This window comes from Dipteris shenzhenensis, chromosome 12 (assembly GCF_047967505.1).
Source record: "Dipteris shenzhenensis isolate YYH24624 ecotype China chromosome 12, Dip_SZ_1.0, whole genome shotgun sequence".
Classification (NCBI taxonomy): domain Eukaryota; kingdom Viridiplantae; phylum Streptophyta; class Polypodiopsida; order Gleicheniales; family Dipteridaceae; genus Dipteris; species Dipteris shenzhenensis.
The window spans coordinates 55459369-55487196 of NC_141607.1; the positions used below are offsets into that span (position 1 = coordinate 55459369).

The 27828-nt window shown below is 41.9% G+C and overlaps 1 long non-coding RNA gene across 1 annotated transcript; it reads right to left on the bottom strand.

The window, feature by feature from the left end:
• Positions 1-15506: 15506 nt before the first annotated feature.
• Positions 15507-24690, bottom strand: LOC147896426 (uncharacterized). Its single transcript, XR_015541851.1, has 2 exons — positions 24431-24690; positions 15507-16062 (listed from the first exon to the last, which is right to left on the bottom strand). It is a non-coding gene; the product is annotated as an uncharacterized LOC147896426 (long non-coding RNA).
• Positions 24691-27828: the final 3138 nt, after the last annotated feature.

A 27828-nucleotide genomic window follows, 5' to 3' on the forward strand; every position in this document is an offset into this window, starting at 1 on the left:
TTAGAAGTGTACTTTATAAAATGGGCATTGCCCTTAAAAATGCTCTTAATTACAATATTTTTATATTTATTGTTTTTTCTTTGGAAAGTCTCTCTCTCTCTCTCTCTCTCTCTCTCTCTCTCTCTCTCCTTAGCTATCTCCCTCTCCTCTCTCTCCCTCTCTCCCTCTCTCTCTCTCTCTCTCTCTCTCTCTCTCTCGCTCTCTCTTTGTCTCTCTCTCTCATTGCCCTTAGCTATCTCCCTCTCTCTCTCTCTCTCTCTCATAGACCCACAAGGTCTTCCGAGAATGTTAATATATCTTTCTTTTTTTTCCCTCCCTTTGTGTCCGTCATTGCTCTCTCTCTCTCTCTCTCTCTCTCTCTCTCTCTCCCCCTCGCTCTCTCTCTATCTCTATCTCTTTCCCTCCCTTCGTGTCCCTATTTGCTCTCTCTCTCTCTCTCTCTCTCTCTCTCTCTCTCCCTTGCTCTCTCTCTCTCTCTATCTCTTTCCCTCCCTTCGTGTCCCTATTTGCTCTCTCTCTCTCTCTCTCTCTCTCTCTCTCTCACACACACACACACACACACAATGATCATCTTGTTGCCTTGTTGCCCTTAGCTATCTATGTCATGGACATTGATTTTACATATACACTTTTTGTATTTTATTAGCGGCTCCAGCCTTTGGATCAGTTGTATCTGGGTTTTCTTTCAATCTCATAGTCTCTAAAAGACCTTAATTAACTTTCTTCTTTTTCTCTTTCTCAACTTAGAGGTGCAAATGAATAAATGTAATCTTAACTCTCTCTCTCTTCCCATTCTCTACCTCTCTCTCTCTCTCTATCCCACTCTCCATCTCCCTCTTTATGTCCCCGTCTCCATTGTCATGGACATTGATTTAACATATACACTTTTTGTATTTTGTTAGTGGCTCCACCCTTTGGATCAGTCGTATCTGGGGTTTTTTTCAATCTCATAGTCTCTCAAAGACCTCAATTAACTTCCATATTTTTCTCTTTCTCAACTTAGAGGTGCAAATGAATAAATGCAATCTTAACTCTCTCTCTCTTCCCATTCTCTACCTCTCTCTCTCTATCCCACTCTCCATCTCCCTCTTTATGTCCCCGTCTCCATTGTCATGGATATTCATTTAACATATATACTTTTTGTATTTTGTTAGCGGCTCCACCCTTTGGATCAGTTGTATATGGGGTTTTTTTCAATCTCATAGTCTCTCAAAGACCTCAATTAACTTCCATATTTTTCTCTTTCTCAACTTAGAGGTGCAAATGAATAAATGCAATCTTAACTCTCTCTATCTCCCTATGTGTCCCTCCCCCTCCCTCTGTCTCTTTCCCTCCCTTTGTGTCCCTGACTGATCTCTCTCTCTCTCTCTCTCTCTCTCTCTCTCTCTCTCTCTCTATATATATATATTCATGCACCTAACAATGTCTCATGGCCAGGTGCATTATGTGTGTCCCTAATTGCTCTCTCTCTCTCTCTCTCTCTCTCTCTCTCTCTCTTACACACTCTAATTGCTATCTATCTCTCTCACACACACTCTCTCTTGCACAATACAGATATACAAATATCCACACAGATTTAAAATTATAAATATTTATCGCTTTATCATTCATAGACCATAGAGAGCCATCAATCTAGAGGTGCAAACTTTATAAATAAAATCTTAACAATAAATTAAACATCACTTTGTATTATTTATGATTTCTGTTCATATATGTAACAATGCCTCATTGCCAAGTGCATTGTTAAAGCACTAAGGATCCAAGAAATTGGATATTATGAAATACCTGCCATCATGTCTCTACTGTCTATAGAGTATGGGGGGGGCAACAATTCTTACAAAGGATACTTGTCTCATCCCTATATCTAACTTTGTGAATTATCAAGTCTAAAACAATAGTCTTGGGGAGGGCTTGTGTTGCCAACTACAATTCTTCCCTGATAAATCACATGGTCCACTCCTCTTCCAATTCCAACATTAGATCAAGATGTCCCTGCCGCCGATAAATTGATACCTCGACAATAGGACTATGAATCCCATTGCGCAGATCATCATCCATTGCTTCCCATTGAAGGTTCTTCCATCTAAACCTTCTATATGTGAAAGTCATGTAGAGATTTTGCATTCCAATGAAATACCTTCAAAATTTGGGATTTGTTAATACATAGTACCCTGATCATTTTTTATACAAACAAGAATTGTAATATTTGCTCACCGAAATGTCACATCTGAAGTGTTCAATTGACATTGTACTAAATCTTCAGCATGACATGTTCTTGTTGTCCATCCATTGTCAAATAGCTCAAACAGCCAGTCCATTTCTAAGCTCTTGCAAGTGTAAGTAATCTTTGTTTTCCTTAATTGCCTACAACTTGCAAAGAAATCAACAAAGCATGGAAATGGAAGAAACTAGCTCAACCTAGCATTTCTTCCACCAGTAGTTGGCTTCATAGCATTTCTCACATCATTAAACATTCTATTTCTATATGATTCACTTATCTCCATGCTTGGAAGTGGCCATTCTGGACTATCAAAAGAGGGCAAGGGAAGAAATTCTAATCTACCATATTGTCCTTCATCTGGCACAATGAACATTGAGTCATAGAAGAAGATCCCGTCCTTTTTTAATTCTGGCACACTTTGAAAAACTTACAATTGGGCCTACGATATGGAAGTCTTGCATTCGGATGCATGTATATGTTTGCATGGGTAAAGACATGCTAAATATATACTTGTGTCATTGTGTTACTGCCAAGAGAAATTTCAAAATCTAAGATCCTTCCCTTCCAATGTTTGGAGATGTCCATTGCATCCTTCTGACCCACTTTGTAGCACCCACGATTAGTGGGTTGCATTGTGTTCCAAGAATATTTCCTGTAGAGCTAAGGAATCCACCATTCCCCATACTTATCCTTAACATTCTTCAATACAACAGACTGTAAACTACTTCTTTATCTATCATTTTCTACTTCCATAGTTTCTGCCCCTGTACAATATGATTAAAATTAGCTCTTTCTACTTCCAAAGACCCTCCAAATTTATGTCTTCTATTTTCTCTTTCTCTATCCCTCTCTTTCTCTTTCTTTGCAACTCTCTCTCTCTCTCTCTCTCTCTCTCTCTCTCTCTCTCCTTTAACTAAACCTCTCACAAAAACAAACAAAAGCAACTTTGGTTTCTAAGAGAAAGTGAAATAAGTAGAGAATGAATGGAAGAGGAGAGGGATGAACAGAGCTTGGACAGAAGTTTCTCTGAGAGATTTTCAAATGTGGAAGAAAAGCATGAGCACAGAGGAGAGAGAATGACTAAGCAAGAGTGGAAAGAAGATATTTTGAAACCAGCTGCTAGAAAGTTGCGGGAATGAATGTGCTAAAGTGATGCATATCCATTTGAGGGCATGCTCCATAACTTTTTATTTATTTATTGAAAACCAAAACGAATTGAAAATTTGGAATCCAAACTATTGGGACCAGTGCATGGTGGTCTTAAAACATTGATAGTTTTTGGTATTGGTATCTAGATTCATCCTAAAATGGAAGAAGTTGGAAAAGTGCAATTTGTGCATGTGCAAAGATATTTTAATAAATCCAACACTATATACAATTTTGAATTGTTTCTTTTTCCATGCACTTGCTTGCTATATGACTCATAAGCATGCCAAAGGTCATTGCATTTAATAATACACAACATCAAACTCGATAGCATTACGTTTGTCCTATTTGTGTTTTGAAGCATTTTAGGCCACATTGCACTTGTTTGGGATATCCAAGTTTGTTGACGTGTATCGCCGCAGGGGGGAAAAATGATGGCTGAAATTTTGCTACTCTCATGAATTTTGAATTTGCACACCTCTCGCCTATCAAATCTTGGGATTAAGTACTTGCTGCCCGCATCCTGCAAACGCCCTGCAACCCACACGCACCTCGACGTGACCTTGCGTAGACTTTGGTTTGCCATTGTCTTCTTTCAAGTAAGTTGTCTTCTATTCTTTGCTTGCCTCACTAGCTAACTTCTCTGGGTCTATTCTGGACTACTGATCGTGGCCATGGCGTCAATGGCAATATGCAGCTCACCATGGCTTGCAAGAGAAGCAGACAGAGGCTACGAGAAAGGAAAGTCAAAAAGCTAGGTCAAGGCACAAGGAACAGAGTGCGGGTCGAGGAAAGTGCTGGCACGATATCGAATCGGCAATGGAAGACACTTTTGCAACATCTGCGAAGGGAGAAACAATAAGAAGAAAGAAGACTCCTTGCAGAGCAGCAGCAAGAAGTGGTTGCAGATGCACCCATTTGATCATTTCCATCGGAGCGAAGAACACGAGCTGTGGTGTCACAATTGGTGGAGCATTCGAGACAGTAACATCAAGCCACTCAAGTGATTACCAATCTTGAGACTTCCAAGCTTTAGTCTGTACCCTAAAGTTCATAGAGTAATAACCCTACCAACACCTCGGGAGATGCACGCCCAAGAGGCGATGATCTCTAACCTGAGAAAGAGCATACAAAAAGTAAAAGGGGTGCACAGCTTAGATCAACTAGCTGCAAAGAGGGCGACATTAGCTATGTTGGTATCCCCTGAAACAAAGGAGAAATGGCTTGGGCGCACAATGTCGAAGATGTTGTCAATCAAAAGGACCAACATGGCTCCAGTGGTTGAACATAGAGCATAAGCAATGCACGATCATCCCAATCCGAGAAGTTTGTGGGCTTCAACAAAATGCAAGAAAAGGAGAGATAGCCTAAGTGCGGAAGTCATTGCTATAGTGATGACACTTTGGTACAAAAAAACAAGAGTTTCTCCAAATAGAAAGGACACCTGTAAGAATCGGATGGGACGTACGCGGTTTGAGGAGCACATCATACACATGCTAGATACAACGCAGGTCAATGGTGCCTAAACCAGCTCGGTGGTTGTTTGTGATTGAGCTTTGGGATAGTTTACTTGTTTCATTTCTTAAACTAGGCTTGGACTAAACATGATTGTCCTAAACCAGCCCGGTGGTTGGAACATCATGCAACCATAGGTTGGTTCAGCTCAATCCCCAGTTATGTGATTGTCCTGTACCAGCGTGGTTGAATAGACATTAGTTGTTGTCCAGACTGGTGGCATGGTTGAGCAAAAATTAATAGCAATATATTGTTATTTTACTAAACCAGCCCGATGGTTGGAACATCATGCAATCGTGGTTGCTTCAGCTCAATCACCAGTTATGTGATTGTCCTGAACCAGTGTGGTTGAACAGACATTAGTTATTGACTAGCCTGGTGGTTGAAATTATTGTGTTTCTTAGTACTTAAATTTGTTAAATTTAATTTCCTGCTATTCGGGTCATATACCACTATTAAATTGTGGAATTCAAAAATAAAAAGCAGTATATTGTTATTTTCTAATGGTGAAATTCAGAAATGAAAAGCAATATACTTGTTATTGTCTAGTATGTGAAGTTGAGACCATCAGGCTAAACCATCCTGGTGGTTCAAACTATGATAATCTCCTAAACCATCCTAGTGGTTGAAATTGTGACTATCCTAAATGTGTCCTAAACCAGCCCAATGGTTGACCATCCTAAACGTGTCCTAAACCAGCCTGGTGATTGAAATTGTGACTATCCTAAACCAGCACGCTGGTTGAAATTTTTTTTGCTTCATTATATACTTTAATTAGACTGTGTTTTGTATTCTTTAAGTAGTAGCAAAAAGGGGGCTCATTGTTCTGTTGTTCCCGCATGTTGGGTCAGTAGACGGGGTTGTATCTCAAGTTTGTGGATCAGAATCTAGACATTTCAATTGGGTAGAGGAGCTTGGAGCAATGTAAGCCCTAGTACATCAGGAAACTCAAAGACAGGAATGTTTGTTGTTGCAAAACACACATAGACTTTGACTTGGCCCGGCAAGCTATGAATGACTTGAGATTTGGTCGTGTTGGAGCATTGTTCCATGGGGATCGATGCCCATGCCTACCCAATAAATGTGTAGTCTATAGGCCACCTAGATCCCATCATGTGTTGCAAGGGAGGGTAGATTTTGTAGCCTAAGGTCTCTGTGGGAGCCAGTGGTTTGTCCAAAGGGAGACCGTGAGTGGCACAAGATTGAATGCATTCGCGGCACATGCAAGCATTGTAGTTTGAATCTGAAGAAGAAGGCATTCAATGTATGTCCAAATGAAATGAGGGAAGACAACCACATTGCTCTAAAATGGAGGAGATTTGAAAATGTCAATGTTGAAGGATCCGATAAAAAAGGTGGCTACTTTCATATAAGAGGACACAGCCAGGGAGCTTGTATGTCACATGGTTCAATCCATCCCAAAATATGTGCTTCACAATTTCATGGCCAACTGGTAGGATAAGCAGTTCAAGACGTGCCTTGCCAATTTTCCCCGGTGACACTATTGTATCTATCATAGATTTTGTAGAAAATTATTCTTTTCAAGAACAAGATGAGATACAAAGTGCTCACTGGTACAACAAGTAGATAACAATTCTTGTGCATATCACGTACAGCCATTTGCTTGATTCTTTCATGCCTGATGCCAATCTGCTTGCTGACTCACTGGAGTCCAGGTCAGTGCAACGCACTTACCATTTCAACATTTCAGATGATAGGGAACATGACACCCTGTTTATGTAGCATGCTTTTCTACTATGCTGGGAATGGTTGAAAACTATGCAAAAAATATAAAACAACATTGGGTGTGGTCAAATGGTGCTGCCTCTCAATTTAAATTAGCACGTGGATTCTACTTCGTCTCAAGGTTCAAATCCCTGACCGGTCTAGACATGATGTTGAATTTCTTTGGGTCTAGCCATGGCAAGGGTGATTCACATGATGGATGTGGTGTTGTTATTAAGCAAGCTTTGTTTAAACACCAATTAGCATGCCCTTAAGAAAAACTCAATGATGCCCGCTGTAACATGGCTTACAACCAACCTCTCCAGAGGCGCACATTCAACATACAGTAAACAAAGCCTTAAGAATACTGTAGTATATAGAGTGTTCCATGAAGTGAAATTAGATGAAGTGCAAAGAAGAAGCCGACATGATTGTGAGAAAATTAAAGGAGTTCATGGTCTGCATAGCATATGGATTAAAATGAGAAAATTTTCTTGTTTCTGCAGTGCGTGCATCATAGGGGATCATGACGATTGTGAGAAAATTGCAACTATGAAGACATGGGAGTGAGTTTAAGTTTTCCCTCTACGTCCAGATGGAGTGACAAATAATGGAGAGACAAACGACTCGCCACAGTTTGGGGAGGCTTTTGATGACCTCACTAACTGTTTGGAAGAGGGGAATAACTTTACAGTTGTCACAAATTTTGGGGAGAATGAGGAAGATGACCATACTTTTTGTTGCAATGCACAAAACCTAAGTATGAGGTTGAGGAAACATTTAAGGATAATTGGGGAATAACCTATGAGAAATGGGATGTAGTAGTCAGAGCTTTTTGGTACAAAAAAACATCCAAGAGAGTCCGCAATTACGAACTGCTACATAAGAGTCCACAAACATGTATACACTCTCATCTAGTAAGAGCTATCAAGTTCCAGATGCAACTTGTGCCACAACGAAAGAAGGGTAATAGTGTCTTCAAATTGGATTTAGACACGCATGAAAACATCATGGGGTGTCTTGGAGCGGTGGATGAGGACGACTGAGATAGTACTAAGAAAATGTCTCATTGCAGGGAAACAATATGTCCACTTGTCCTACAAAATGGAATTTGTATTATTGCTTTTTTTTAGTATATATCCCAAACAACCACCATGCTGGTTTTATTAAATTGTTTTTCTAAATCCCAAATGGTAAAGCCCATGCTTGTTTTTAGTATATCCCAACAACCACCACGCGGGTTTCCCATAACAAATCCACGCATCCTACAAATCCATTCATCTTGTAATAATAGAAGCAAACCACCACGCTGGTGGCTGTTAATATCCTAGTGCAAACCAACCACCGTGCTGGCGATAACTTATCTTGCAACCGTGCTATCCCTACACTACTGCCATGCTATCCTAAAATTTGTTGCACAGTGCTATACTAAAACAGTGCCCTTTAAACTGTTTACCATTTTGTTAACCATCAGATTTCATCCCATGCTTGCTTTTAGTATATCCCAACAACCACCGCGCTAGTTTTCCATAACGAATCCATTCATCTTGTAATAATAGAAGGAAACCACCGCATTGGTGGCTGTTCATATCCTAGTGCAACCAACCACCGCGCTGACGATAACTTATCCTGCACTACTACCGTGCTATCCCTATATTACTGCCATGCTATCCTAAAATTTGTTGCACATTGCTAGTGCCCTTTAGACTAGTTATAGTTAACCATCAGATTTCAACCATCGGGCTACTTAAAACATTTAACACTAGTTTGGTAGAAGGACATAAAAATGTCCTAGAATTATTAAATTAAATTAGCCTATTAAATTAACTTTTATGTCCTATTAAATCAGCCACTTCCTAGAGTTATTCAAAAGCATCGATAAGGTATTTTGGGGTTTTGATTATTTTCCATAATAGATTATATGCTGAAAAAATTTGGAAATTATTATGGATTCAAACTTGCACCTATTACTTTGAGTTAGGGAGAGCTGGTTAGGAAGTCAAAGTTTGGGCCAAATGGTTGAACCAAATGTAAAACGTGAGCATAGTTCTAGCTAGGGGATAGTTTGCCATGGGAGGAAAACAAGGAGGCCTGACATGGTCAGAGCAGGCCTGCCAAAGATAATATTTTATTGTGAACCACCAATGACGGTTTTTGTAGTATTTTGAAAAAAATTTGAAATTTCCACTAGATTTGGGGAGCCTCTGTTAGAGAGAAGTCCACATGGCATAATCTCCTTCATGGATACCATATTCCCTTGTCCAAGCTTCTAATATTTTAGTAATTCTCCAAAGGGCCCCTTTTTGAGTCCAAAATTTTTGTAATGATAGCTTGCCAAGGGACACACAAGAAGTACAACAAATTGGAGCCCACAGCCAACCACACAAGCAATTCAAGTACAACCGATAGCAATAGCTGGAGGGATTCAAAGCTTCATGGGCTTGGACAAAATTGAGTGCAACAAGATGTGGACGTGCAACTTGGCATGCGTTTGACAAGGGGACAACACCACTTTCTCTTACATGACAGGCCTGAATCCCTCCACGAACCAAAGAACTAAGGAAGCCATATAGCATCTACTCCCTTAGTCTCTCGTCCTCTGATAGGCTACACTCGACGTGGCCCTAGGTCTACGCCAAAATCTTGTCTTGCACTAGTTCCATCTCCATACTTCCGGCGTCACCAAAGTCCTATAGCTGCAGTCCCATTGTTAGCTAGGTTATGTTAGGAGTAGTTATTTAAGTTAGTTGATTAAGTTAACCATGGTGGGGCTTAGACTGAGTTAGTGGGGTTAGGCTAAGTCAATCTAACTAGGATTGGGTTAAGTATGGTTGGGTTAGGTTAGATAAACCAACATTCCTACCTACCTTAGGAGTCCTAGGTTAGTGTATTAACAGTCGTAGGTGACTTAGGGAGCCCCCCTCCCCCCCCCAAAAAAGGGGTAGCCTTTTGACAGCCTCTTTTGAAGGCCTTCCGCAACCCGATTTGGGCTCATTCGGGCCAGTATGCATATGCAGGACTATGCTCACACGTGGTGGCAGTATAGTCAAGAGAACTTCAATATGTAAATCTTTAAATGTCCTCCAAATAGATGTTGGTCAATCTCAATTTAACACTGTTGACAAATGACATATTTTTTGTTTTAACGAAAGTAGTTTGAGGTCAACAACAGAAAAGATAAAGTGTATTCCTTAGTGATTTCTAAACTATATCAATATGGACTTATTTGGTTCAAACATAAATTCAAAATAGTTTAAAGAATGTGACATGAAAACAAATAGAAATTCATCAAGACCACCATTTATCGTATTCTGATAAAAAAGACAACAAATAAATATTTGAAAAAGGTATGATATATGGATAAAGCCCGAATAAAGACAAAGGGGACATTTATGGTCTACTCTATGAAAAGGCCCATAGTTTGTGAAAAATAGAATCCCCCATGAGGCCTATTAAAAGAGATGTAAGAATTTGTCCCTTCGTAATGACGGCACACTTTTGTCAAAAGAACGTTGCTCTTTCACTTGTCATGCATGTACTTATTAGTCTCCCCTTATTTTTAACAATCCTTCCACAAGACTTTTATACATCATAAAGAACATAAATTGACCATTGGTAGATTTGGTAGCAAATTCAAAATTCTAGCTAAGTTTTTCAAGTCCTAACAAATTATACCACCATGGCTTGGGATTCCCTCTTTTATATGCTCATATCATATCACTAGACCATCGTATACTTCTCTAAATCTTTATGAGCATCAAATCTACCACATGATAATTTGAAAGTGCTTTTAGAAAGTAGTCAAAACCTTTCACGAAAAAACTCTATTGTCTAACTCCATCGGCCTAATGGGTAGCTAATGGGGCAGCTGATGGTGAGACATAGGTTCGAGCTGAAGGGGTAGCTAATGGCGAGGCACTCCAAGGCAATGAGCGGCAACAAATGGAGTGACAATTGATGTAGATCAGCTCCAATAGCTCCTATAGGTGATGGTGAGGCTAAGGCAAGGGAGCTCTACCTTGGAGGAGAGGGTAGCTTCCATTTGCAGGCTTATCTCATCCTCTAGGTAGAGCAAGAAGAAGGCGAAGGTAGGAAGGGAGGCTCTGATATCATATGACGGCACATGGTGAAGAGGGAGAGAGAGAGAGAAAGGGTAGGCTAGGGAGAGAGATAGTGATACCCAAAGAGAGACATAATGAAATGGAAATGAAATGACAAGAGCAGTGAACCAAAATGAAAGTACTCACATGTAGACCACAGAGCTTGTAGGCTTGATACTCAATTGATGTGACAAGTGATAAGTGACACGTATAGCTCTTATATAGAGTGCACACACACATATAAATATGAATGCATATGGGATAACGCCCAATGTGACATGTGGCATCCATAGGACACACATATGAGTACCAATGCATATGGGACAACTCCCAATGTGACATGTGGCATTTATAGGACACACATATGAGTACCAATGCATATGGGTAACTCCTAATGTGACACGTGGCATCCATAGGACACACTAGAACTCCCTAGGACACACTAAACTGATTCAACTTGACTCCAATTCCTAACATCTCTCTCTCTCTCTCTCCCCACCCCTTCTCCTCCCTTCTCCCCCTATCTCTCTCTCCCTTCTGCTCTTCTATCCCCCTTTCTCCAAATCTTCCCCTACCCCCTTTTCTACATTGATATCAAAGGTCCAACTCTAGCACCTTTGTTTTCCCTTTCCTTGGCCTAGTTCATTTGTAAGAACGTAGCATCAAAATCAACATAACAAGGTATGATAGTAGGAGATTGCTCCATAGCTTGCCAAGCAATTCAACAAATTGGAGGCCACAGCCAGAAGTAACCTGCACCCCAGCATGGGGATCAGTCCCAATAGCCATGATTAGTTTTTGGGCCAACGCATAGGGTTTATGGTGGCTAATGCAAGCCATGCCTCTGAGCACCCATTTTCTGGACCATTGCATGTACCCCAGGATGGGGATTATACAACATGGGTGATGTCTTTTCTGTGCCACATATCACTTTCTTAACGGATACCAAGCCACCTTTTGACTCACAGTTTTCTGCTTCTACACACGCTGAGCTGTCTATGTTGGATCAACCTTCGGGTACGCATCGTTTCAGTAGTGCACCCACGAGTATGTTTAGATCTGGTTTTGGGTTGTGTGGCAGCAACTGGGAGAGAGGTCAGTCCTCTTCTCAGGCATTTATTGTGCCGTCTTTTTAGAGGGATGCCTTTGGGAGGTAGGCTCAGCCAGGAATACATGCTTCTATTTGCTTTGACAGTGAAAACACTTTTAGCCAAACGCAGCCCGTGCATCAAGCAGGTGGTGTTACTTTGCAATAGAATATTTGCAATAGAATACTAGAAATGGGTAGCGAGTGACCACAGATGATATTCTTTCAGCTTTCCTTGTTTTTACAAGACGTATCCGAAAAAGGAAGCTGTTGCGTTTCATCCATGGATCGAGTCCTTCCCTGGATGCAGATGCGAATGGACATAATCCTCACATTGTTGATAAGACAGCACAGCTTGCAAAAGTATTTGAGCCAAAGTATGCCAGCAAGTATAAGAATGTAATAGATAGCATGCATGGTATTGCGTATGAGGCTGAGAAGAAGCCTGAGTTGGGTGATTGGAAGGATAAGAAATCTGCAACAACACTCTTTCACGGTTTCTTACTATTTCAGGGAGTAAGATGCCCTATGCTAAGCCATATAGGCCATCAAATGCCAAGCTAGGAGCCAAGCCTACTACTGGAAATGAAAAATAAAAAATTAAACAGTATACCAGGGCCATAATGGATGGTAGGAAGAAAGAAAACTTGTGCTTGAAGTGTGGTAGAAATGGCCCCTTTAGCATCGGGATGTATGTAAAATGAGGAACACTGGTTCAGCCAAGCTTAGCATAATCATTGAACTCTGATGATGAGGATTTGGTTGATGTCACAAATTCCTCGAATGCCTCTCATGATGAGACGGCGAGAACACATGATGCGAATGAGGCTCCTGACACTGGGACCACGAAGGGAACTGATTTTCCTTTTTGTCCGAAGGCACAACTCAATTTTGAGGACCTTAAAGATGCCTTTGAGTACTGCATCTGTACTTGTATGCCCTAATTTATCACGGCCCTTCATTGTATAGACATATGCACGTGGCAAAGGCCTGGGGGCTGTTCTGAGACGAAAGCATGGAGTTATAGCTTTCGAAAGTAAGAAATTTAAGGCCAAGAATTGAAGTATCATGTTTATGATCAGGAAATGTTGGCTATCCTAGATGCTTTCGAGAAATGGCACCACTACCTGTATGGTAGCAAGATTAAGGTTAATACGAATCATTGGACTCCCTAATACTTTCTTACGCAACGCAATTTGTCCATGAAGCACAAGAGGTTGTTGGTTGCAGTTCAATCCAAGAAGGGGAAAGAAAATGTGATTGTCAATGCCTTGTATAAAATGTGGGCTTGTAGTTTATCTGCCGTTTCCACCATTTAGGAGTGGATTCATTTGATTTGAGAAGAATATATGCATAATTCAAAGGCAGCTCCCACATTTCGAGAGTTATAGGAGCACGAAATGCACTCACCTCTTATGGCAGGACATGTGGGTATCACTTAAGACGTTATTCAGCATCACAGGTTGCTTGGCAATTTATTGAGCATGTTTTTACACATCATAGCTTCTCTCACAAAATTGTCAGTGACAGATGCAAAATTTATGGGTCACTTTTGGCAAGAGTTATTCACAGCAATAGGTACACCTCAAACCTAGCACTACTTACCACCGTAAGACGGATGGACAATCAGTGAACAAATGGGTGGAGGAATACTTGAGGCACTTTTATCATGATACACAGAAGCCCTGGGATAAGTGGTTGGCTCTTGCTGAATTTTGTTACAACAGTACCAAGCACCTTTCTATTGGCTTGAGGCCTTTTGAAGCAATGTATGGATGCAGGGTTGGAATGCCGCCCTGAATTGCAAACATGAATGTGAAAAATCAGCAAGCAAGAATTGATTTGGAAAGAATGGATGCCCTTTTGCAATTGGCTAAGAAGAATATGCAAGATGCCCAAGCCAAGCAAAAGTATGCGGATGAACGCAAGAGGTATCTTTCTTTTGAAGGAGATTATATGCATCTTTGCCTCCGTAAGAACCGTTATGCCTCGTTGAAAGATACCACCACCACGAAGCTTGTTCACAAGTATTGTGGTCCTTACAAGATCATCCGCAAAGTTGTAGAGGAGGCATATGAGTTGGAGCTACCCAATACCTACAAGATTCATAATGTTTTCCATGTCCCCTTCTTGAAGCCGAATGTAGGACAGCATGTCCAAGTTCTTCTTGAGCTACCACCTATGAATGAGGGGAGTCGCATCCTCTATGTTTCCAAGTTCTTCTTGAGCTACCACCTATGAGTGAGGGGAGTCACATCCTCTGTGTCCCGAAGCACATCATCGGTTTTAGAGACCATGTGCTCCAAAACAAGATCTACATAGAGTATCTTATGAAGTGGCAAGGACTCCCTGAGGATGAGAATTCATGGCAGCCAAAAAGCATTGTCCAAGACTACCCCTATCTCCTACCCGGCTGATTAGTAGTTGGTGTTTGCTGCACCTTTTTGGAAAGCCAGGATGAAAATTTTTAAGGGCAAAATTCTATGGGAAGGGATGGCAGTAATGAAGGGGGGGAAAGGGTTACTTTAGAGGCCTTTTAGGTGGGAAATGTGGAGGGACTATGTAAGTCTCCATCCACCATTCATTGTACACTTTTGGATGTGACATGTAATCCTATCTACTCTCCCTCCTTCCTGCTACCTGCTGCCTATGCTCTATCACCCTCTCTCCTCCCTATTCTCTCTCTCTCTCTTCCTTACCTCATTCTCTCCCTCTCTCTCTCTCTTGCCCCTTCTCCTCCCTTCTCCCCCTATCTCTCTCTCCCTTCTCTTCTATCCCCTTTTCTCCAAATCTGCCCCTACCCCCTTTTCTACACCATCCTCGTGAAGAATTTCTCCCATGCAATTGACTTACAAAGAGAAGCTCCTAATTACTAGAATCCCTGAAAATTTAATGATATAACAAACATCAAATTAAGTTAGTACAGAGTAGACAAGATGTAGTGCAAGGTGAATGCTTAGAAAAAGACATGTCGTGGGAAATGGTTGATCCCCTATGACTTCCTGTATCCCTAAATACTGAGAGAATGTGCATATCCAAGCATATAATATTTACCAGAACCTCTCAATCACAAAAAGCACCTCTTTCATTTAGACTTTGGAACACTTTAAAATTGACTCTTGAAAATTTCGGCCAGATGACGTCTTGGATGTTTGGCCAAGGAGCCCTACGAATATGGCTCAAACAAGTTGGCACGTTCTGTATGGTGATCATCATTAGCATGTGGGATCTGTAAGCATTAGTTCCTTCTCAAAAAGTTTATCATGAGCTTGCCTTGATTGATTCCACAAATTCTACCTTGACAAAGTCAAAGCTAGCATCATTTGCCCTTTAATGCCCTCAGGTACTATAGGAGGGCGAATGGAAGCTTTTGCAAAGGGCAACTTCCTCTCTGACGCTTCTGGTGAAAGTTCCTGACTTTTTTTTTGCAGGCATAGTCAGTCTTCATTCCTGTCAATAGGGAGTACTCTACCACCCTTCCGTGGACTTCTATCCAACCTTAAGGTCCTGCTTTCAACTTCTCATCTAATTCCAGCCAAGTGAATCCCTTCTCCCCCTCCCAATCTAAATAATGTTTGGCAGCAGAGATCCCAATTTATCATCCTCACCTGAATGACTACAGGATCTTGTTGGAGTAGCATATGTGGATGTGACTTGGTCAGTAACTGGCACTTTCAGAACCCGCATAACCTCTGGGACAAACCGCCCTGTGTTTCGTCTGCAATTGTTTCTTAAAAATACTGATTTCTGAAATTTCATCACAAGCACCAGGAAAGACTTCATTGCTTTGTTGGACAGTGTACTTGCACCATCAATACTCAGAACTCGTCGTTCTACTGAGGTTGCAAGAGCACCAGCAAGTCCACCTGTGAGCTCCTGGACGGGGCATGGCCCCCAAACTCTCATGACTATTTGATTCAGTGTCAGTATAATTGTCAACAAAACTATATGTTGCGGTAGAAACTTCAAAAGCCATAATTAACACTGCCACTGGGGACTCCGCTCCTGCACAGCATTAAGGAAATACTTTTGTTCCTACAAAACGTCTTCTGAGGTGAATAAAAACTGTCATAAGAGCCGCGCTTACATGCTGAATCCACCTCTATTAATCCATGTGTTCGATCCTGAGCTTCTTCAAGTGAATAAGCTAGATTCAAGAAGCACAACAAATACCTTCTTTCAGCTATGTGCTACTCATTACCTGAATTGACAACCAGATGGCCTCCATAACCATTACATCCTCTCGATCCAGAGCAAACTCATCATCCCTGCACAAAAGTACCATGTTTCACTTTTCAATTCCATAATATACATGGTTTTACAACCACACAAGCACCAATGACAAAAGGTTAGACATCCTCCCATTCAAGCCACAGACAGGAGCACAGTTCTTCATAACCAGCATATAAGAAAAAAAGCAGGGAACCAGATGTCGAGGTATGCAGAAAAAGACAGACTTTTGGTCTAAAACCCAACACGTTGGCCATCTGACCTGTCAAATTGTTGATCACTGACAGCCACTGACCTTGCAAACTTTGGGAAGGGAATAACCATACAAACAGTCCCCAAGCCCCTCGTGCGCCATCAAGAAGACAGGCAGCAAGTCCAGCAACAAAGCCCCTTAGTAACAGCTGCTTCTCAACCTATACAGCAGCAGCAGCAGCAGGGAGGAGGAACAACCTGACTCCCTCCATCTCCAGCACAGGAAGACTTTAAAGAAATACCTTCTATGGAGTGAGGAGAAGGGGTGGGGGTGGGGGGTTTAAGGGGGGCAGCTTCCGCACTCAATCAGTCTACCCATGCATGCATTTGAGACTTTAGAAGGTAGCTTGCATGCATGTTACAGTCATATCAGAGGGTACTTCGCTTGTCCTTCCACGGTGATTGAGACGACTGGACTAGAGTGTTGGGAGTGGAGCAGGACAACCAGGGTATCTACCCTCTCCAAGCTCTCTTGAAGCAAACGATGGCTTTTATCACTAGCACATGGAATGGCCATATAAATAGAGAAAATCCAGAGGCAATTAAAAATAATAATAGTTACGAGTTTTGCAAGTCATAGACAATCGTATTCCATATCAACTATATGAAGAACAAACTAGCAAACTAGGATGAAACCTTCCTTTGACAAGCAATAGGATATACACAGGAACAGCATGACCAAGACACTGAATTATTACAATCATTCGAGAAAAAATAGACTAACCGCTAATCTTGAAGGCCATGACCTGAATTATTACAATCATGTCTCCTGAAAGTACAAATATAGAATAGCCAGTAAACATCACAAGCTGCTTGAAATGGAGAAAGTCAAGAAGCTGAAACAGAATTCTGGCCCCCAAACTAGAGCATCTCCTCAGGGGGGAGGCAAAAGCCTCCATGCTGTGTCACCCATGGATGACTTTGAAAAGCAAATAAAGGGTCCAACAGCACTTTTTAACTACAATACTATGCTCCTTGTAACTGATCAAAGAGGTCATCAGTACATGGCATTGGAGACTTGATAATCTCTGCAAAACTTTTAACTGAAAGAACTAGTGCAGCCCAAGGGGAACTACTGGGATGAATCTACCCTGTTCTAAGATCCTCACGTAATTGATTCTCTTCCTTTTTCATTTTGCTTACACAGTAAGGCACTTTAGAAATAGGAACAGCTCCTGGCACCACTACTATTCTATGGTCTACCACATTCTTTGGAAATAAACCCTCAGGAACATCCTTAGAAAAAACATGACCAAATTCATACAATAAAAATTGAATCTTTTCATACCAACAAAAGAAAATTCCCAAAGAATTACTTCAGCATTGTCGTGTTCGACCAAGTGCTCCAACTACATATTCACACTTGCACATGATGTTGAGATTCATGAAGTAGGTCGATCTCTCAAGATGTTGATTCTAGGGTTTGAAGAATGACTAAGCATAACATTCCATCACTCTCCTTTGATGAGAATGACCTTCCTCTACGTCAAACCAAGAGCTTGGTGGTGTTTCTTGGAAAGCTCTTTTCTAAGTAGCTTGGTGAATATGTATGTAATATAATCTGTTTGTCACACTGTTATAGCATGTGTCACCAAGTAGCCCTCCCTCATGAAATGCTCTCATACATCAATATGATTTGTCTTGAAATGATGTATTGGATGCTTTGCTAGTCCGTTAGTCCTCTAAGCCATACTACTTCATGGTAAGGGATCCATATTTTTATTTTGTCAAAGACAAAAGAAACTGTTTGTTTGTTGAATAGCACAAAAAGCATAACCTTGGGTTGAACTTCTTGTATTCTGATCACCAGCATAGTCACAATCTCAGTAACCATACCTTGAGACACTTTTGATAGCATTCCAATGAAATTTCTTTGAATGTGACATAGATTGTGTCAATGAACTAACGGTATAACATAATGCTAGTGATTGTTAAATTTATTAAAGAACACATGAGTTATGTACAAACCAATTCATTCATAGTTGCCTTTTGTTCATCTTTCGTTAATTAGCAATCTTACAGTCTTGCATGTAAGACTTCTTTCGTAAGTGGTCAACAAACTTATCTTGACTCATGAATGTGCTATCTGCATCTCTCTAAAATTCAATACCAAGACAATAATGCATAAGTCCAAGATCTTTGTCAAACTCTATAAATAAGTCTTGTTTGAGCTTTGTTATTAAGATTTCAGTACTTCTTACTACTATTAAATTATCTACACATAAAACTACAATAGGAATGTCTTCTCAATAAACTTTGTAGAAGGGTATACAATCTCAATTGGATTTTTTGTATCCCACCTAGATTAGCAAAGTACTTGGCAATTCTACTTTAGCAACTTCTAGGTGCTTGGTTTAAGCCATAGGGACTTTTCTTCAGTCATCGGCATACTTGATTCTCTTTTCCATTCTTAAGAAATCCTTGTGGTTGATGCATGTAGACATTTTCATCTAAGTATTCGTTTAAGAATGCAATCTTTACATCCAATTAATACATATTCCATTTGTTATTGGCCGATCATGAGACAAAAAAACTAATGGAATCCATTTTGGTTGGCGGAGCATATGTTTCTTCACACACTTATCCATATTGTTATTGGAAGTCTAGCTTTGCATCTTTCAACGCTACCTCTACTCAACTCTCTTATACGCTCACTAAAATGAGGAACGCGGAGAGAGAGAGAGAAGTAGAAGTAGAAGTAGAATTTATTATCGTCCTCGAGCAGCCAAAAATGACCCATGGGACCTAATCATCAGTAAAAAAATCTCCTCCGATGTGGAGGGGTCAAGTATTTTCAAGTACGAAAAAAGACGAATCACAAAAGATCCCAATGTTGCCGGAGGGGGCAATGGTGAGAACTAATGAGAGCTGAGTGGTGTCTGCCAGTATATGCTAGTAGTCATCCCTGATATGTGTATATCTGGGGCATTGGAGAGAGAGATAGAGACAGAGACAGAGAGAGAGAGAGAGAGAGAGAGAGTATCTTCAAAAGATCAAAGAGTCTATGAGACTAAAGAAACCTGATAAAATGAGCTGAGGGGTGGAGCCACAAAGCGAGCATCAGCACCCATCATGAACACACAAATAAAAAACCATAATCATGATCATAACGGCATCAATACATAGAGATAAAACTCTCTCCAAGCTCAAAGAATGGGAGTTAACGGGGCATCAACCCTGAGAAGGGGATGCCATTGTACGAGGCTACTGACAGTTGTGGTGGCATAAAACCTGTGATGGCACGTTGGGAGTTGTCAACATGTGTGGCCAGCTTTGGTCTCTTGGCCATGACCCTGCGACAAACAAGTGCCACTGTCACTCATGTGGGCCCTGCCTCCAGTCTGGTGAGTATGGAGGGAAGGCCCCTAATCTCATACTGTGCCTCGGTCCGCTGGCTAGTCTGTCGTATCCCTGGCGCGCGCGCGCGCGTGTGTGTGTGTGTGTGTGAGAGAGAGAGAGAGAGAGAGAGATGTATTATCGTCTTCGGGAGGCCTCGCGGGTCTATGAGACAAAAGTATAATCCAAGAGTAAATCATACAAGCCACTGGTGGGCTGAAGCAAAGGGCTTGCTAAGGTTCTTGCTAAGTGCTATGCTACAAGAACTCCAGCTCAAAAACTAGTACTCAAAGCTAGCACTTAGATACTAGTACTCAAAACCTAGTACTCAAAAGATATATACCTAGATGAATCCATGAACATTCCCAAAATCATCCTCTAAAAACACAACATAGTGTAGTTTCAATCTCACGATAGTCACTCATAAGATTGAAAACCATAAACTCCATCACGCATAGCAGGGACTAGCTACTATTACATCCCCACTGACGTCATCAGCGCCCAGCAGTGGGTGTAGACCATAGTATAAAAATATGCTCTCACACATACAAATCCACACACCCACACATCCTTGAGCATCCTTTTATACAAAGTCTTTGTACTGAGTTTTTATCAGCACTCCGGAGGTGAAGGGCAAACTCAGCCATGACGAAGGCTAGCACTAAAGAAGGCTAGTCAAAAAGTAGTCCAAAATCTCTTCATTCAAGCTACAACTGCTTGTGAAGTCTAAACGATTCCGTTTTAGTCTCTCCCAAACAAGCATCTAAATCTAGCTGATAGGACAACGCACCATTTAAGATAGAAAGAATTATCACAATACCAGCAAGCCGCAACTTGGACAGAAACTTCACAAGCTGAAATTTGCATGTCTGCTAATACGGCAGAAGCATACACCTAGATGAATCCATGAACATTTCCAAACTCATCCTCTAAAAACACAACATAGTGCAGTTTCAATGTCACGATAGTCACTCATAAGATTGAAAACCATAGACTCCATCACGCATAGCAAGGACTAGCTACTATGACATCCCCACTGACGTCATCAGCGCCCAACAGTGGTATGCTCTCCTATGGTGTGCCTCCTATACTCAAAAGATATAACTAGATGCCACGGTGGCTCTCCTATGTTAGAAATCAACCAACACAAGGTACGCACAGTGGAAGACTAATAGAATAGCCTAGGAGCTCACACTGTGTGTGTGTGGGAGTGGAATCACAAACTTCTTAAACTTATGTGCATCACATAGATGTGCAGACTCATCAATAGACAATAATCCAACCAGATATAGAAGCTACCAAAACAATATATTTCCGTCCAAAACTATAGACACAACAAAAGAGAGATAGATCCAAAGTCCCACTAGAGCGTGCTCCTTTGATCTTACCACAAGGTACTTCTACTATATGTCGGATATATCTAGACTTCAGCCCGAGTGCTCCACCTCAAGCGTATGTAGACTCTCCAACTAGATCCCTTCCACCTTGCTGTCTGCAAACCAGCCTAGGTGTGCTGTAAATGAGTGAGCTAAGTCTGCAGGTCTCCAGCCAAGTTTTTCGTAATACCTCTGCTGACCAGTATCCCTGCCAAACTGAGGATGGACGGGTGTCTCCAGATCCATCCAGACATCTCCAATCTGAGTTTCCAGTCAGACTTAAAAGGGGGTCTCGGGTCAAGTTTAACAAGTACTTAGCTAACTTCACTTTCTGAACTCGACTTCTAATGTAATCCCATCCTAATGTAAAACATTTAATATTTAAGGAGTTGCACGCTAAAATGCATCCAAACCATACCCATTGACCGGCACTGCTTGTGATACTGTCTTTCTTGATAAGGTCTGTTGAAATAAAGGGATTACATACAGTACTTGCATCCACTCTTATTTTACAGGGGGTTTTAAATTCTACAACTCTGTTTGTGGCTAGATAGTGGATATAGGGCACAAAGGCCCTCCTTTTATAGACCCAGAGGGCTGGGAATACTACCGACCCAGGTGCCACAGACTGGCCGACCTGGTCGGTCAATCCTGGCTGACCTGTTCCGGCCCCTCCTGGGGTCTAAAACCAGGGCCATATGCCCTCTAACCTTGTGGGGTCCAGCCCCCATAGTCTGGCCCTGTTCCAGAACTGGTAGGCTGGCTGTGACCAGCCCTGCCAGCCTCCAAACAGGCCGACCTGGCTGCTGGCTCCCCTTGCAGGCTCTCCCACAACCTTGTGCCATGTGTTGCAGGCCATGTACCTGCCTCCAAACTCCCACCATGCTGCGCCATCTGTCCGGGATACCTCACCATGCTGTCACCTGTTGCCCAGAGCCTCTCAGCCATGTGGCACCTCTTGCCAGGCCTAGATCCAGGGGCTGTTGCCCTCGCCATCCATCCTGCACAGTCTCACCATCTAAGGCAGCCTCTAGAGCTCCAGGTATTTCTCTTTTCTTTCATTGATCTTTGCCCCCATGGCAGCCATAGTGGTTCCCATGTGGCCTTCTCTCAGAACCTAGGTCCACCTCCCCCATGCTCTCCTCATATGGGGGCTTACAGATGGGAAGGTGACCTTTTCAACACCCCCCCTCACCGACACATCTCGGCCCAATGCCAACACGTCGATGACGATGCTCCGGTAACTCCCTGGTCGTAGTCCTCTGGAACATTTTGATGTCGAAATCTTTTACTGACTCTTCATCCAGTGGCTCTTGCTCCACCAGGTCCGGTTCCGCTTCTGCACACCATCCGGTGTACCACTTCTTCACACCATCCTGGTACACAGGTTCATCTCTGGTAGCACCTTGGCACCACCACCTTCAGTCATGTTCCCGCCTTCAAACTCGAGCAACCCAAACGCCACGATCTTCCAATTGTCACCGTCATAATGAGTGAACCACCTGGAGTCTTCTAGGCACCATGCTCTAAGGGTCTGTTTCAAACCATCTTTCCTTTGGCAAAGTCCGCAACAAAAGAACCATCTCGAGAAATCCAGATAACCTAGACCACGAACTCTCACTGAGCTCTCAAGCAGATACTCTTCTGGCTTCAGTACACCTTGCCCATCACCTTCTAGCAATCTGTGTCCGAGATTTGAAGAAGCACCCACACTTCCCCTTTTGCCTTCGAAGAAGGCCCATTCCTTCCAATCTCAGATTACCTGAGACATATGAAGTGTCGCGGGGACGTGGTGGTGATGGTGAATTCTCTAAACTAACTGTCACTGAATTTAGCCTAGGGAACCAGGCTAGGGGCCTTAGTTAATGCCCAAAAGGTACAAGTGCAATAAGTGCAACTCCTAGTGCTATTAGAATGGTTTCAATTTCTAAGGTCATTGGTTTGGTTCAGTGGGGTCATTCTTTAAAAATTAACCCCCTAGAGATCCTACAAACTAGGGTGATTGGTTCCCAAGCATTGGGGTTATGGTGTGCCATCTGACTCCCCTAGGGACATTAAAATCACACGCCTCATTTTGTACATGTGTCTGTGTGTGGCCTCTTTGCTTGCCTTGTGGCACCTAGGTGTCACCATTGGAAGCCCCTGGAGCCCTTCCTTGCTGTTTTGTTCTTCTCCCCTACCAGAGCAGCCTCATTCTAAAGATGGCGGATTTTTGCAGCCTCCCTCTTGCTGGCTGAAGTCGATTTTTTAACTTTCTTCACGAGAGTTCTCCTCCCCTTGGTGCTCTCTGCTGCTGGCATGCTTCCTGGACCTAGATGCCTCCATTCTGGGCCACTTTTGGAGCTTTTCTCGACTTTCTTCGCGACAAAAATCTTCATTTCTTGATTCTGAAGCCATATTCTTGGACGCCTCTCTTCCCGCTCCTACTTGGTGCAAGGCGCACTGAAAACGGAGTTGCTGGTGGGCTGGAATCACCATTCTGGTGGTCGAAATCATGGAAGATCTGTTTCAGTTTGTTGTACCCTCTCTTTTTTTATCTTTTCTGCTGCTGGAAGTCACTCATAGGCAGCTCCCTCCTACCAGAGTTTGATGTCTGCTATTCAACCTACTTCTGGAGCTGTTCTGGGCTGAAACAGCCTTTTTCTGTTGGCTGGATTCTCATCTTCTCTTTCTACTCTATGCTACTGCCATTTTCACTAAGTTTCTGCAAGGTTGGATGCCTTGCCATTGGCCCGGAAGAGGATTGGGGCACTAGTTGTGATACTCTCTTCCTGGGGGTGCAATGGCTAGCCTTGGGCCCAGTAATGGCTTGGATATATGTGAATGCATTGCTTGGCATGTTGTCAGGTTGTTCTACTTGTGTTATGCATCACTACTAAAAGGAACCAAGAGAATAGCACTAGAGTGCACACTACACAGACCTACATTGTGCAACTATCTTTGTTGAAATGCTTGCATTATATACAAGTGGCATCGTCGGGCTAGGTTCTCATAACTCAACCCACACACAAACCTATGTGTCATGTCCATGTTTGGACACAAGATTGCTGGTATTATGGAGGTCAAGTTGACCTAGGATCATCTTACGTAACCATGGGATAGTTAGGACATGACGAACATTTGGTACGATTGCACCAGTGATGCTGCCAGCATCATGCATGGTAGATTAATATGACTTGCCTAGATTCACATTTATCACTGCCATTTTGAATCAAACTTACTCTTAATGTCTATTCAACATTGTGCAAACTAAATTATGCAGGGGAAACTATTGCGTGAGAAGAATGAGAAGGTGCAGGGTGTTTCATAGACTGAATGGCTCCAACAAGGAAAAGGCTCTACAAGGAGAGGGCCTAAGCATAACCATAGTAGAAGGTAGGTGTGAAGGTTCCCATTTTCAGTGCCTTTAAAAATCAAGCTTGCTCCTTTTATAATACCATACCAGTTTGTTCCTGTAATTGATGATCCAGACATGTCTGCCAATAGTCTATGCAATGGAGTTCCGCCACCAGTATCCCCAAGCAATGTCTGACCTCTGCCTGAATTCTCCACTAGAAGTGATTCAGCTGATACTTGAACAGACCCATTGAAGTGGCCCGCTTCGGTAGTTGAAGGCAGATCCCTCTCTTCCAACATAGCTCTGGTAGCTACTGAAAGACTCCTGTCATGCAACCTCCCAACAGAAACATTTTCTCCCCTTGGTATGACACCATCATCTGCAGCTGCTGTGGAAACACTGCATCCGTGTGAGTTTGGAAAATTGTGTCTTACAACCTCTGAATGAAGGTTGAGCCGACAATGATGTTGGCCTCCCTCTCTTCTTTGGAGTTGCTCATGTTCATCTTTCAACTCTTTTTGGCGTATCCTTATTTTGGCTTCAATTACTTTTCGTTCTTCCTGTATTGTAAAGGCCAAAATCCATCTATCAACAATATGTATGCGGAATCACAAGCAAAGAAAGTAAATACGTCCATAAAACATATATATGTAGAGTTGGCAATCTTTTGTTGATCCATAAAACCAAACAGAGAGGACATATAATAGCAGCACACGCACACACACAAGAAGATCCACTTACTGCTTGCTCAACTCCTTTCTCCTCCAATGTTTTTGCTCCACGATATTCAACTGCATAATTGGGTGTTTTGCAGAAGGGGCATCTAACAGGTCAAAGAAAAAAACAAGAATGGAGGATTCATTTTATCATATCCAAAAGAAGGAACATCGGAAGGAGCTAAAACCTAGTCACAATGGATCTATGGAGAATGCCACACCCCCTATAAATTGTCATGAACTTGCTTTCTCCAAACTAAACATCTTCAACAAGAACTGTGAAATCATGTGGAATGCTTAAAAGGTATACACGACCGTCACTTGCTGTAGCATGCCAACAGCCTGTAAGACGTGTGTAGCTAGTGTAGCTCCTAAACCAACAGAATTAAACACTAGATTCAACCTCCCTCGAGGATGAGCATCATACAGAGACTTTTAAAGATACTGAGTTGGCTGCACCGAATGTGGAGCCTTAATTTGCAGGAAGCACTCTGCAAATGAACAAGAAATTGAATTAACGTCCTTCAGGTTAGATTGCTTTAAGCTGGCTCTGCCAAACTATGAGATTTTGAGGCTCGATTACCTTCAGCTGGCACTGCCAAATTACCAGAGAAACTTAAACGAGGATTTTTTGAGAAAAAGACAAGCTGGCACTCATACCTGTGCAAATGCATTTCCAACAGCATTTTGATCTGTTTAGAGTTGGGTAGAACTGCAGCACAATAGAGAAATATGTACAATAAGCCACAATATTGATCCCTTATAATCATAAAGCACTCAAACTGCATAATGTTATATCTCATTCCCCAAACAAAAACAGCCAGACCTTGTGTTCGTACAATCCCAACTATTCCTCCTGTTTTAACATTATATGCTTCTAAACACCATATAGAATGAGAACTTTGGCACCCATTGAAATAGTTCTGTCCCTAGTGCGAGGGCCCATGGTATGGTGGACAAATTCTTGCTGATAAATTATCTTTGCTCTAGGATATTCTAGAAGGCTGCTCCTTTTTGTTGTCCCGTAATTACATTCACAGGTTGGAGCAAGTTCATTGCTCGACAAAGGAGAATGTAATTAACCTTCTGACGCAGGATCTTTGAGTAAAAGCCCACAGCCAGGCACACTGAGGGGGTGTTGAAATATTAAGGAAGCACCTGCATGTGAGCCTTATCAAGGGGCATTAGGCCTGCCCAGGGATTATTTTTGAGGTGTTATTATGCCCTAAATTATTCGGCAGGCACCTGGGGAAGATAGATCCACTTTGTTCTCTTTTCAAAGCTTGTTTTTAGAGGGCTGTTTGCCCTTTATTTGGTGGAGCAGAAAGATGCAGTGCTGTGCAGGAGTAGCACCCTTTGTCTGGGAAAGAACCCTGCATATGGGCTTTTATAGGCAGCGGGGCCAGTCAGACGACAGCAGGTCGGCCGGCCAACTAGACTAGTCGCCTATCTGGTGAGCCAGAAGTAGGAGTCACATCTGCCCCTATATAAATCCCTCCCCTCTCACCTGATCCTCAATTCCAATGTGTCTCTACTCTATCTCATGCCTACCCTAGCCTAACTAAGCCTCTCCCTGCAGCATGTGGAGCTGGAGTTCTGATGCAGCAGAAATTCCTCACCATATGGGAACCCTACGGTTACATTTTGTAATTGGATCACTATTTTGGTCTGTTGTAATAAATCGCAGTTCCCTTCACTGTGTGACTCTGAGTATTTGCAGAAGTTGAATATGTGAAGTGCTTGTAATGTGAAAACTCTATCCTGGGCACATCTTTCTCTCTGTTTTTCTACAAATAAACCATTCATCATCTATTGGAAAGTTTCTTGAGCATTAGTCAACCCAAAGGGCATGACTAAAGTTCATAGTGCCCACGGCTGGTTCTAAAGTTTAAAGCAAATCAATCCCTTGATTCAGATTTGATCACATCCTGACCTTAGATCTATCTTGGCAAAAGTTTTTGCACCAAATGAACTCTGAAAGGGTTACTTGTTTTTAATAGCTAACTGTTTTAAGCCCAATAATCAACAGAGCCTACCGTCTTTTTTCTCTTTAACCAGTCAAACCAGTAATCTCCATGGAGGATTAGGTCTTAGATGTCCCATTCTTAGATATCCTTTTTTTCTACAGATTGCATCCTCTTTAGCCTAGCTCACCCCTGAATTTAAAAGCTTTCCTCTAGGCAAAATTTATACAGCATGATCAACTACCATATGCAGGGGTAATCCATAAGCTACCTCTATTGGACATACATCTTCAAATTCAGCCATTGAACCCTTTAACATAGTGTGTTTGTTCACCGACTCATCATTAAACAAGGATCTCTCAACCTAGTTGCATCAATTGGACAGAGAAAAAGGTTGACTGCTCAAGGTCTAACACTATTTGCTTTCAATTTCAGATGTGCACACATCTAAAAATTTTGACTCAAAATATCGTCAAGAGAGTCTTAATAATCCACATAATTAATACAAAAAAATAAAGAAATGAATCTTTGAATGGTTCTTTTACTTCCAAAGGAGTACAAAATCTACTAGGGGCTTCATCAAAATGCGCGAGCACAAAAACCTCATTACCAAATGAGAAAACGATACCTTATGACGTATTTAATTGAGAAAACATGTGTGCCTCAAAATCTATGGACCGCTCTAAGGTGGATGAAACCTGTGTGGAAACATGATGAAGAGAGTGCTCATGACATGTACCTCAAATCAATTAGGTTCCAAGATAGATTAGCTTGGACTCATAAACAAAATCTTGAGTGAGTGTGCATTTCTTTATATCAACAA